The sequence below is a fragment of the Astyanax mexicanus genome, chromosome 2, assembly GCF_023375975.1.
Source record: "Astyanax mexicanus isolate ESR-SI-001 chromosome 2, AstMex3_surface, whole genome shotgun sequence".
NCBI classification, from domain to species: Eukaryota; Metazoa; Chordata; class Actinopteri; order Characiformes; family Acestrorhamphidae; genus Astyanax; species Astyanax mexicanus.
This window is the reverse complement of record NC_064409.1, coordinates 76,822,682-76,835,904: the sequence shown is the minus strand read 5'-3', so window position 1 is coordinate 76,835,904 and position 13,223 is coordinate 76,822,682. Positions and strand designations below refer to the sequence as shown.

At 37.3% G+C, this 13,223-nt stretch overlaps 1 protein-coding gene across 5 annotated transcripts in view; it reads left to right on the top strand.

Moving 5' to 3' along the window:
• Positions 1–13,223, top strand: part of st3gal1l3 (ST3 beta-galactoside alpha-2,3-sialyltransferase 1, like 3) — a 385,371-nt gene that overhangs the window by 310,674 nt on the left and 61,474 nt on the right. The window contains exon 1 of one of the 5 annotated variants that reach the window (XM_022671939.2): positions 11,306–11,645. The exons of the other annotated variants lie outside the window; for them this stretch is intronic. The gene's annotated coding sequence lies outside the window, so the exon portion shown is untranslated. Of the gene's footprint in view, positions 1–11,305; positions 11,646–13,223 lie in introns of those variants that run through there. 5 annotated transcript variants of the gene reach the window in all.

The following is a 13,223-nucleotide window of genomic DNA, read 5'->3' as shown; positions in this document are numbered from 1 at the left end:
ATATGAATGGGATAAAACCCTTCCAGATGCTCTAGCCAGAACATGGCAAAAATGGCTGCTAGAACTTAACCAGCTGTCTGATTTCCAAGTCAGTAGGTGCATGCTACCAGAAGGCTTTGGGAGAGTCAAGACGGCCCAGCTACATCATTTCAGTGATGCCAGTGAATCCGGTTATGGAACAGCAAGCTATCTGAGGTACACAAACAGGAAAGGTGAAGTACATGTCGCATTTGTGATGGGAAAAGCTAGAGTGGCACCCCTTAAAAAAATCACTATGCCAAGATTAGAACTTGCAGCAGCAACACATATGTTGAAATGTGAATTGCAAGTAAATTTGGATAAATCAGTTCTGTGGACTGATAGTGAATCAGTACTGAAATACATAAATAACGAGACCAGGAGATTTCACACTTATGTGGCCAACCGAATTTCTGTCATACATGATCTGACCAAGCCTACTTAGTGGAGGTATGTAAACTCCAAAGAAAATCCGGCAGATGATGCCTCTCGTGGTCTCAATGTGGAAGCCTTCTTGAAATCTGATCGTTGGCTAAATGGTCCAACATTTCTACTGAAGGAGGAAAGTGCCTGGCCCAAAATATTGAATGATTTAGGGTCTGTATCCCCAGAAGAAGACCCAGAAGTCAAAAGGGATGTAACTGTAAACATTACAGTAGTTGATGATCAAAGTCCAACCGGCAAGTTGATTGAACATTACTCTGAGTGGAATAAATTAAAAAGAGCTGTTGCATGGATTTTGAGATTAAAAGAAATGTTGTCCAAAGGAAAGATAATCACCAACCAGGTAAAAACAAGACCCCCATGTTACCTCATGGTTGAAGATTTAAAAAAAAGCAGAACATGGAATAATTCAATATGTTCAGCAGCAGAACTTCCCAGAAGAGATTAAATGTCTTAAATATCAAAGGGGTCATATTAAAGCTACCAGTCCTGTAATCAAACTGGATCCCTTTTTGGACAGCGGACTTTTGAGAGTAGGAGGACGACTTCACAAAATGGCCATGCCACTTGAGCAAAGACATCCTGTAATCTTGCCCAAAACATCTCACATCTCAAAACTTATCCTGAAAAACATTCATGAACAAATTGGTCATTCTGGACGAAATCACATGCTTTCAAAACTCAGACAGCAGTACTTGATTCCCTGTGCCAATTCCTTAGCAAGAAAAATAATCAAGCAATGTGTAATCTGCAGACGATTTCAGGCTAAACCACAAGAACAAAAAATGGCTAATCTCCCCCAAAACCGCCTCTCCCCATGTGTACCACCATTCACTCATGTGGGTATCGACTACTTTGGTCCAATAAAAGTGAAAAGAGGCCGTGCTCAGGTAAAAAGGTATGGAGTCATTTTTACATGTCTGGCAACACGTGCTGTTCATCTCGAGGTTGCAAGCTCCTTGGACACAGACTCAAACATCAATGCCCTGAGACGATTTGTTTGCAGAAGAGGTCCAGTACTGAGCATTAAAACAGACCAAGGAACCAATTTTGTTGGCTCAAAAAGAGAGCTGGAAGAATCTCTGAAAGCACTAAACCATGATAAAATCCAAACTGCTCTGACAAAGCAAGGAGTGAAATGGGAATTCAACCCCCCATATGGTGCTCATCATGGTGGTGTATGGGAAAGACTTATACAGTCAGTTAAAAGGATTCTATATTCAGTGACAAAAGAACAGATTCTTGATGATGAATCTTTACAGACAGTTATGTGTGAAGTAGAGGCCATTATGAATGATCGCCCTTTAACCACAGTTTCGGATGATCCCAATGATCTTGAACCTCTAACACCCAACCATTTGCTTTCATTAAAAGCACAGCCAGTCTTGCCACCTGGTCTCTTCAAAAGAGATGATTTATACCTAAGACGAAGATGGAAGCAAGTACAGTATATTGCTGATCTCTTTTGGAAACGCTGGATCAGGGAATATCTTCCAGTTATGCAGCAAAGATGCAAGTGGCAGCAAACAACAAGGAATCTAATGGTAGGAGATGTGGTGGTTATAGTAGATGACACTGCCCCAAGAAACACATGGCTCATGGGACGTGTTATAAAAACCTTCCCCGACACTCAAGGACTTGTTCGAAGTGTGTTGCTTAAAACTAAAACAAATGTACTTCATAGACCAATTAGTAAACTATGTTTACTTTTGGAAGCTGCTGATGAAAAGAGCCAATGGTAAAGACTGAGCTCCTACGGTGGGTCAAGTACTAGAGACCTCTGACCCCAAAACCAACAAACGACAAAGGAAGTACTTTGAAGACCAGATGAAACAACCAAGAAATTGGACTTAATATGAGTATAAAAAGGTTGTATATGATTGATTTTGATTGAACTTTAAGGATATTGATAAGAGGCTCCTAATTTATTTTATAATTGCGCAGTCCACAATTAGGGGCCGGATGTTGGAGCCAATATATATTTTTTGGTAAATTATTTGTTTATGTTTACAGTAAATTAAATTTAAGTTGTATATGTAAATGTGTTAGTTAGGATTTGAGTTAGTATGCTGTAGATTATTTTGATTTTGTATTATGCTTGTAGAGAGAGTGGCAGCAGGAGGAAGGTTCGCAGGGTGGGAGCAGTTCAGCTTTTCAACCACCCCTTTTTGGTCAATTTTAGTTAAGGATGTTAGACAGGCAATGTAACTGTAAAAAATGAACCCTTGGATGCCTGAAAGACAAATAAACATGTCAAACCTTATTGGAAGACTCAAGACCTTGACTTCAAGAAAGGTGTGTTGGAAATGTCTTTCTGCCCTGCACCTGACAGCATAAAAATGCTGCAACAGATGTGATTAGTTTGCTATAGTTTATGGTGCAATTCAATATTTTTTGTTCAGCTTATTTAAAAATCACTTTGAGGAAAATAATTTTTTAATTAGTTTTTTAAAGTCATTCAAACTATGGAAAAAGCGTATGGAATTATTTAGTAAACAAAAAATAGTGTTTAAAAAAAAAACAGAATATGCTTTATATTTTAGATTTGGCTTTCAGTTAACAGCTGTGCTGAACTCAGAGTCAAGAGTTCATTTCTTGTCTCTTAATAAAGTGTTTGAGAGCATCAGTTAAAGTAAAGTAGTGAGAGGTAAAGTTACAGGTGAATATTTGAGTAATGTTCTAATCCAGGTTATGAGAAGCAACAACTACTTAAACTTGACTTTTAGAAGAAATGAAGGTCAGTCAAACTTTGAAAGTGTCCTCAAGTGCAGTCGCAAAGACTGAAAAAGCGAGATGATGATGAAACTGGCTCTCATCAGATTCTCATCATAAGTTCACCAGTCTATTTTTTTGACATTTAATGACTAATTTATGCCCAAAGGGTTTACATACAATTTATTTTTTTTTGCAACTGTATGATCTAAGTAAGCATGTTAGTTTTTAATAGGAAATTAGATTTCATTTAATATTTAATATGGTAGACCATCAGAACTTTCTTTATCAGATAAACTGTTGTTAAATCGTAGCTGGTGGATAAAAAAAAGTCACATTTACACATTTTTCTTCAAATGTGTTCAGAATCAGATCAGATCATGTGAACTGCCAATGACCTCTAGAAATATGAGGTGATGTTCTGCTCATGCAAAAGCAGTGGAATGAACAGAGTGTGCTCAGGAACAATCGGAATTGAAACCACAGTGCACGCGAACAGGTGGATTAAACAAGCAAAGTAATTAAACAGTGAAACATTAAACCCGTCTGTTTCCACAGCACACAGTCCATGTGGGTTTCAGTTTGTTTCAGGGTTTAGGGCTTGTTGCTCTGTGGATCAGCTTATTCATAGTTTGTTCTGCATTTGATTCCTCCAAAGATCTGCCACAAACACATGTGAAGTGTAAAGACAGAACTTATCACTGAATCAAACAAACAGATCAAGAATAAAGATTATCTACAGGATTTACAGTGTTGAGAAACTTCTATCTGAACCCAATCCAGATGGTTTGGGGTGAGCTGGAGCACAGAGTGAAGAAGGCAAAGGGCCAACAAGTGCTAATAAACACCTCTGGGAACTCCTTCCTTCAAGACTGTTGGAAAACTTTTCATTTCAGGTGGCCACCTCTTGAAGCTCATTGAGAGAATGATGCCAAGAGTGTGTAAAGCAGTAATCAGAGCAAAGGGTGGCTGTTTTGAAGAAACTAGAATATAAAACATGTTTTTTAAAGTTATTTCACCTTTTTTGTTAAGTACATAAAACTCCACATGTGTTCATTCATAGTTTTGATGCTTCAGTGAGAATCTACAATGTAAATAGTTATGAAAATATAAAGAAAATGCATAGAAAAAGAGAAGGTGTGTCCAAATTGTTGGCCTGTACTGTATAAATATATATTTTTAAATGTAAAATGTCACAATTTTAAAGTGTCACTTTACATACATTTCCACACTGTTAATGTGTAGAATGTATTATTATTACAAGAGCATCTAAAAAAAATGAATATCATAAAAAACTAAATTTATTCCAGTAATTCAGTTCAAAATGTAAAACACATATATTATATAGATGTAATAAACACAGAGTGATCTATTTTAAGCATTTATTGCTTTTATTAATGATTATGATTATTGGTTACAGCCAATAAAAACCCAAAAAAGTCAGTGTCTCAGAAAATTTGAATATTATAAATAAGACTAATCGGTACTTTTGGAAGCAGTGTGTGCAGTGGACCAAGTCCTGCTGGAAAATGAAATCTGCATCTCTATAAAAGTTGTCAGCAGCAGAGGGAAGCAGCATGAAGTGCTGTAAGATTTTGTGGGAAAACAAAACTGCACTGACTTTAGACTTGATAATAAAACACAGTGGATCAACACCAGCAGATGATCAGCATGTCTCTCCAAACCATCACTGATCATCAGTACATTTTACATTTCATTTATAAATCAAGGGAGCAGAGTCTGGAGGAGGAGTGGAGAGACACACAGTCCAAACTGCTCGAGGTCTAGTGTGAAGTTTCCACCAATCAGTGATGTATAGTTTGGAAAGACATGTCATCTGCTGGTGGTGGTCACAGCGTGAATGAGACGCACAAAAGCGCTGCACTGTTAAGATACGAACGCGCCAAAGTCAGAACTCACCTGGCTCTTAAAGGAAATGACAACTGACACACTGATTGGTTAATTTCACGCTATGCCCAAAATTAACCACACCCATGATTAATTAAGAGAATTAGTTCATGCCTCTTGCATGTTTTGAGCTGCGAAAGACATATTTTTTGCGTCCTCACTAGGGCTAGCCCTAGTGTTCATTTCAAGAACTACAGCCACACTGTACACTGTAGTCACACTGTAACTATTACTAGCTATCATTCTCGAGCCATGTTGCACATCTGACTCATCTGGCCATGTAGATTAATCCTTGAAAACATTCAAGGAATTCCACAGTTTCTTTCTAAGGAAGCCACTCAAGTACTTGTGCAACCACTTACCATTTCAAGGCTTCACCTCTTGTCTTCTGAAGTTCAGTCATGTGACTCTCTTTCTGCGTTCCCTTATGGCTTCTTGTTGCCGCTTGCATCAGATTCAAAACCCTCTCAGACGCTGGACTACAAAACCAGAAAAGAACCAGATCCTTCAAACTTAATGGCAATGGTCAAAGCCAGATCTTTACCAAGAGCTTTTAAAGCTTCTGCTGAAGTGCTATCGTCAGCACTGTGCTGTAAGATATGATAAACACCGGACCAGTAGAAATATTAATAAAAGTGCTTTTCCTGCAGAAAATACCTGTGTTTTAGCAAATCAGAAGGGTTTCTGTGATCTACTGTAGGGGCTGGTTGTTCAGGCATAGATGTCGGTTGATAAGGTGTTACTACTGTATAGTTGCTATATCAAATCAAATCAAATTTATTTGTATAGCGCTTTTTACAACAGGTGTTGGCACAAAGCAGCTTTACAGAAACATGATTACAGGACAAAGAATCAGGCAAAACATTAAACATAGAAAATACAGAATACAGAACCCCCAGTGAGCGCGGAGGCAAGGAAAAACTCCCTCAGAGCTGCAGGAGGAGGAAGAAACCTTGGGAGGACCAAGACTCACATTAAAGGGGGGACCATCCTACCACTGGTCAAACGGCTTTTAAATTAAAATTTAAAAAGTCTTTTATACATCCATATAGGTTTTATGTACTCAGGAGTGTAATAGCGCCACTAATGGCTTGGATGTAATCTGTAGTGGAGAGTAAGATGGTCGATGAGCAGCTGATCTGTGGTGGTGGTGGAGAAGAGCTGACTTCAGAAAATTCCATCAGTCTGGCCGGACAGGAGACGCGAGAGCCTGAGGGTCCAACATCGGTATCGGGTCAGACAGGTGGGCAGTCAGTAACTCGGAGGAAAGCAGAGAGATGGAATTAGTTTTTACTGGATTTATGCAAAACTGAGAATATTAAAACATTATCAGAGTGTGGCAAATGACTCCGGCAGAACTGAATAAAACAGCCTAACTAAAGGCAGAGAGCCAGAAGGTAACATAGACATGGAGGCACCCTGAAACACCAGCATCCACCCACTCCACCGTCCACAAACCTGAGTGACCGTGTGCAGTGGGAGAACAGCAGCACCAGCATCTCAGTTTACCACAATTTCCTCTGTCCATGAACCCCTGAATCTGCAGCCTTATCTAAAGGGAAAAACGTTAATTACCAAAAGCTATACTAAACAAGTAAGTTTTCAGTCTAGACTTAAAGAATGAGACTGTGTCTGAGTCCCGAACATATTCGGGGAGATTATTCCAGAGTTGAGGCGCTTTATAAGAGAAAGCTCTTCCTCCTGCAGAGCTCCTCTGAATTTTAGGAACTACTAATAAACCAGCACCCTGAGATCTAAGTAATCGTGGTGGTTCATAACAGGAGATGAGGTCTTGTAAATACTCAGGAGCGAGCCCGTGTAGGGCTTTATATGTTAACAGGAGAATTTTATAGTCTATGCGGAATTTGACTGGAAGCCAGTGCAGTGCTGATAGTACTGGACTAATATGGTCAAATTTTCTAGTTTTAGTAAGGACCCTGGCTGCAGCATTTTGAACTAGCTGAAGTTTATTTAAGTTACTGCCGGAACATCCAGACAGTAGCGCATTACAATAATCTAGCCTTGAGGTAATAAAGGCATGTACTAATTTTTCTGCGTCATGCAGTGATAGGGCATTTCTTAGCTTGGCAATATTACGGAGGTGTAGAAAAGCTGTTCTAGTAACATTAGATATGTGTTTATCGAATGCTAGATCTGAATCTATGATAACTCCAAGGTTTTTAGCAGCTGAACCAGGGGTGGCTGAGAAGTCAGCCAGATTTAGCATTAAGTCTGATAATTTATTTCTAGCAGCTTTGGGGCCTAATAGGAGAACTTCTGTTTTATCACTATTTAATAGGAGGAAGTTGTGCGACATCCATGATTTTACATCTTCTACACAATCCTCGATTTTCTTTAATCTCACTCTGTCATCAGGTTTGGCTGATATGAAGAGCTGCGTGTCATCCGCATAACAATGAAAATTTACATTGTGTTTTCTAATAACTTTGCCCAGTGGGAGCATATATAATGTAAATAATAACGGTCCTAATATAGAGCCTTGTGGAATTCCATATCTTACCTTGGTATAACTGGAAGACATATCATTTAACCTCACAAACTGATAGCGATCGGTTAAGTACGATTTAAACCATGCTAAGGCAGTTCCGGTTACACCGACCATGTTCTCTAGTCTTTCTAAAAGGATAGTATGATCTATTGTATCAAAGGCTGCGCTCAGATCGAGAAGTACGAGTAAGGAAACACAGCCTTGGTCGGCGGCTATAAGTAGATTGTTTGTTATTCTAACTAAAGCTGTCTCAGTGCTATGATAAGGCCTAAATCCAGATTGAAATTTTTCATAGATCTGGTTTCTTTGCAGGTAAGAGCAAAGTTGTTGGGCTACAGCTTTTTCTAAAATCTTAGAAATAAAGGGTAAGTTTGAAATAGGTCTATAGTTAGACAGTACACTAGGATCAAGATTTGGTTTCTTGATCAGAGGTTTAATTACAGCTATTTTAAAGGCTTTGGGTACATGGCCCAGGGTGAGTGATGAGTTTACTATCATTAACAGAGGTTTAATTATATCTGGCAGTACCTGCTTTAATAATTTTGTGGGAACAGCATCAAGTGTGCAGGTTGTGCTGTTTGAAGAGGAGATAATTTTCTCTAGTTCTAGCTGTGGAAGTGGGTTAAAGACTTCCAACCTAACTTCAGTAACAGGGTTTTGTTCTAAATCAGCCAGACCAGATGACAGAGAGGATGGTTGCTCTTGCTAAAGAGTGGTTTGCTATGGTATAGATGTTAGTTGCTAAAGTTTTGTTATAGGTGGTCGCTATCCCTTATGGGTGGGCTGCTATGGTTTTTTACTATAGTACAGATGTTAGATGCTAAAGTGTTGGTATAGGTGGTCGCTATCCCTTATGGGTGGGCTGCTATGGTTTTTTACTATAGTACAGATGTTAGATGCTAAAGTGTTGGTATAGGTGGTTGCTGTTGTTAATGGGTGGGTTTCTATGGTTTTGCTATAATACAGATGTTAGTTAATTAAGTATTGTTATAGGTGGTCACTGTTGTTAATGGGTGGGTTGGTAAGGTGTTGCTATGGTATAGATGTTAGTTGATAAAGTGTTGCTATAAGTGGTCGCTGTTTTTAATGGGTGGGTTGGTAAGGTGTTGCTATGGTATAGATGTTAGTTAATAAAGTGATGCTATAGGTGGTCGCTGTTGTTAATGAGTGGGTTTGTAAGGTGTTGCCATGGTACAGATGTTAGTTAATTAAGTGTTGCTATAGGTGGTCACTGTTGTTAATGGGTGGGTTGGCAAGGTGTTGCTATGGTATAGATGTTATTTGCTAAAGTGTTGCTATAGGTGGTCACTTTTGTTAAAGAGTGGATTGTTAAGGTGTTGCTATGGTATAGATGTTAGTTGCTAAAGTTTTGCTGCAGGTGGTTGCTGCCAATTATGGGTGGGTTGGGAAGGGGTTGCTATGATATAGGGGTTAGTTAATTAAGTGTTGCTATAGGTGGTCACTGATGTTAATGGGTGGGTTGGTAAGGTGTTGCTATGGTATAGCTGTTAGTTGCTAAAGTGTTGCTATAGGTGGTTGCTGCCAATTTGTGTTGCTATGATTATAGGGGATGGCTGCTAAGATGTTGCTAAGTGGCATGGCAGTATGCTATATATCTAAAGTGGTTACTAAGGTGTACTACTGTATAGTTGTTGACTGCTTAGACGTTGCTAAGTGGTTGCCAAGCTTTTATTACTGTATAGTTGATGGCTGCTAAGATGTTGCATAGTAGTTGCTGAAGTGTAACTACTGTATAGTTGTTGGCTGCTAAGGTATTACGTGGTATTTGTTAATGTGTTTCTATGTAACTACTAAGATATTACAAGGTGGTTGTTAAGGTGTTTCTAGGAGATTACTAAGGTATTACAAGGTGGAAAAGTCGTTAGCATTAATCATTTTGTCTTTTTACATATTTGGTTGAAAACAGAAATTGCTTGTTTTGCCATTTTCTGAACAAAAAATGTTTGCTGAATATTCTTGGTTGACAGTGCGTCCTAGTATAAGAGCACCTTACATCCAAGTCTGCACATTTTAACTCTAAAGATCTATAAGAACAGGGTAAATCCAGAGCTTAAAGAGTTAACAGTACAGAACTCCAGCTCCTGTCTCACAGGTTTCTGAACATTAGGAATTTTATGGTTTGTTCTTATTCAGAGTTTAATTACTGTAAGTTGATTCGTCATCACTCTGACTGATGAATTCATCTCAGGCAGCGTGAAAGCCGAGCTCTGTTCAGCTGTGGAGGAGCGTCCAGGGAATTCATGAATATTTAGCACAGCGTTTATGATTGACAAACAGAGGCTCTCACTGCAGAGAACAGCTGAAGCGCTATCGTCAGCACTGTGCTGTAAGATATGATAAACACGGGACCAGTAGGAATATTAATAAAAGTGCTTTTCCTGCAGAAAATACCTGTGTTTTAGCAGATCAGAAGGGTTTCTGTGATCTACTGTAGGGGCTGGTTGTTCAGGCATAGATGTCGGTTGATAAGGTGTTACTACGATTGCTACTGTATAGTTGCTGTAGGTGGTTGCTGTTGCTAAAGAGTGGGTTGGTAAGGTGTTGCTATGAAGTAGGTGTTGGTTTCTATAGTGTTGTTATAGGTGGTTGCTGTTGCTAAAGAGTGGGTTGGTAAGGTGTTGCTATGAAGTAGGTGTTGGTTTCTATAGTGTTGTTATAGGTGGTTGCTGTTGCTAAAGAGTGGGTTGGTAAGGTGTTGCTATGAAGTAGGTGTTGGTTTCTATAGTGTTGTTATAGGTGGTTGCTGTTGCTAAAGAGTGGGTTGGTAAGGTGTTGCTATGAAGCAGGTGTTGGTTTCTATAGTGTTGTTATAGGTGGTTGCTGTTGCTAAAGAGTGGGTTGGTAAGGTGTTGCTATGAAGTAGGTGTTGGTTTCTATAGTGTTGTTATAGGTGGTTGCTGTTGCTAGTGGGCTGGTTGGTTGGTAAGGTGTTGCTATAAAGTAGTATGAAGTAGTATGAAGTATGTTGCTATGATTATAGGGGATGGCTGCTAAGGAGTTACTAGGTGAAAACTATGCTAATGGGTTGGTAAGGTGTTGCTATGATGTAGGGATTGGTTGCTAGTGTTGCTGTTGTTTTTCTATAGTATAGGTGTTATTTGCTAAAGTGTTGCTATAGGTGGTCACTGTTGCTAATGTGTGGGTTGGTAAGGTGTTGCTATTGTATACTGTAGATGTAAGTTGCTAAAGTGTTATCATAGTATAGATGTTAGTTGATGAAGTGTTGCTATAGGTGGTCACTGTTGCTACTGGGTGGGTTGGTAAGGTATTGCTATAGTATAGATGTTTGCTAAAGTGTCACTAAAATGTCACTATAGGTGGTCACTGTTGCTAATGGGTGGGTTGGTAAGGTGTTGCAATGGTATTGATGTTAATAGATAAGGTGTTGCTTTAGGTGGTTACTGTTGCTAATGGATGTGTTGGTAAGGTGTTGCTATGGTATAGATGTTGTTTGCTAAAGTGTTGCTATGTGGCCACTATGCTAATGGATTAGTTGCCACGGTGTTGCTTTGAAGTAAGGGTTGGTTGATAAGTTGTTGCTATATTATAGATGTTAGTTGATAAAGAGTTGCTATAGGTGGTTACTGTTGTTAATGGGTGGGTTGCTATGGTTCTGCTATAGTATAGATGTTAGTTGATAAAGAGTTGCTATAGGTGGTCACTGTTGTTAACAGGTGGGTTGGTAAGGTGTTACAGAGTTCTGATTGCATCACATGTTTTGAGAGGCGTGTTTTACTCAGTAGAATGTGGTATTATTGCACAGTGCACAGCTGTTTTTATTTCCTCATACTCTTTCAATCCAACCTGAGGATCAGGCTGAAACTAAAATCCCCACTCTCTGACTGACACCGTCCCTGGCTGAGGGCGGAGCAGTGTGGGGTTTAGTGTAGGACGCCGGTGCAGACGGCAGGCTGTGCAGTCGCGGTGTGTGAGGGTGTGTGTGTGTGTGAGAAGGACAGCGCTGGTGAAGAAGCTCTGTGAGCAGATGTTGCTGGTGTCTGGGCAGATGTGCACCTGCTCTTTTATCTCTGAGGTAAGAGACTGAAACTCTGTAAATCTCTGCTCTTCTGGAGACACAACTGATCAGATCACATACAGCTGTTATAAATCTGTAAGAGTAAAATGAGCAAAATTTATTTATTTATGTATTATAATATATTATAATATATTATCACTAGACCATTTATAATAATATAATAAGGCAATTATTTTTTTTAAACATTAATACAATCTAGACATTGAAATTGAAATGAAACACAATAATATAACAAATATATTAAACCAAAATAAAATACAATGCAGTTAAATGCTAATTCTGTGTAATTAATGGTGTAATTCAAAAAAATATTTTTCTGAATATAAGGTGATAAATATACAAAAGCACAATAAAACAGATATATATTTTTAAAGAAAGATACTTTTTTTAAAATTAAAATATATTATTATTGTTAGGCCTGTCACAATAACCTTTTTTGTACAATATATGTACAATATATAATTGTAAAATATTTTATAATATTATATGTATTGCAAATATAATAATAATAATAATAATAATAATAATAATAATAATAATAATAATAATAATAATAATAGTAGCAAAATTACAAAATACATCAAGCATTACATTTTGAAATGGAATTGAACATAGATGGAATTGGAATATAAAATTAGCCTAAATAATATACGTTTCTGAAACTCTTGTCTTTTGAAATGTTTAAAATTTATACAAATGAAAAAATAAAACTTAGCAAACGTTATATCAAAATGTTTTAATTTACAAAAATAGTAAAGACCATATATTGAACACCCAAAGCATTTTTTTTGCTTTTTTGTAGGCAAATACTTTGAAAAACTCACTCGTGTAGTTATATAGTATAGTTGTTATAGTGTAGTATAGTTGTAGTAGTTATAGTATAGCATAGTTGTACTATACTATACTCAATCATGTAGTTATATATGTGTTCTATATATATATATATATATATATATATATATATATATATATATATATATATATATATATATATATATATATATACCAGGGTATAGTAGTCAGTAGTAGTAGTATAGTAGTGATGGTAGTCATAGTGTAGTTTTAGTAGTTATGGTATAGTTATAGTAGTTTTGTTTGTATGTGGTAGTAGAGAATTTAATACTCCTATTTCTGCTTGAGAAAAGGCGATCGAGATCTGGAGCTGAATCATTTGAAAAACAGTATAGTATAGTATAGTATAGTATAGTTATAATAAATGCTGCATAATTTAGCACAATGGCAGTTGTAGTATAGTTATAGTAGTTATAGTATATTATAGCTGTGGTAGTTATATTGTTGTATAGTGTAGTAGTTATAGTATAGTATAGTTGTAGTATAGTTATAGGTGTTATAGTGTAGTTATAGTAGTTATAGTATAGTTGTAGTATTTATAGTATAATAGTTGTAGTTTAGTATAGTGTAGAAGTTATACTTAAGTTGTAGTATAGTATAGTTGTTATAGTGTAGTATAGTTGTAGTAGTTATAGTATAGTATAGTTGTACTATACTAAACTCAGTCATGTAGTTATATATGTGTACTATATATATATATATATATATATATATATATATATA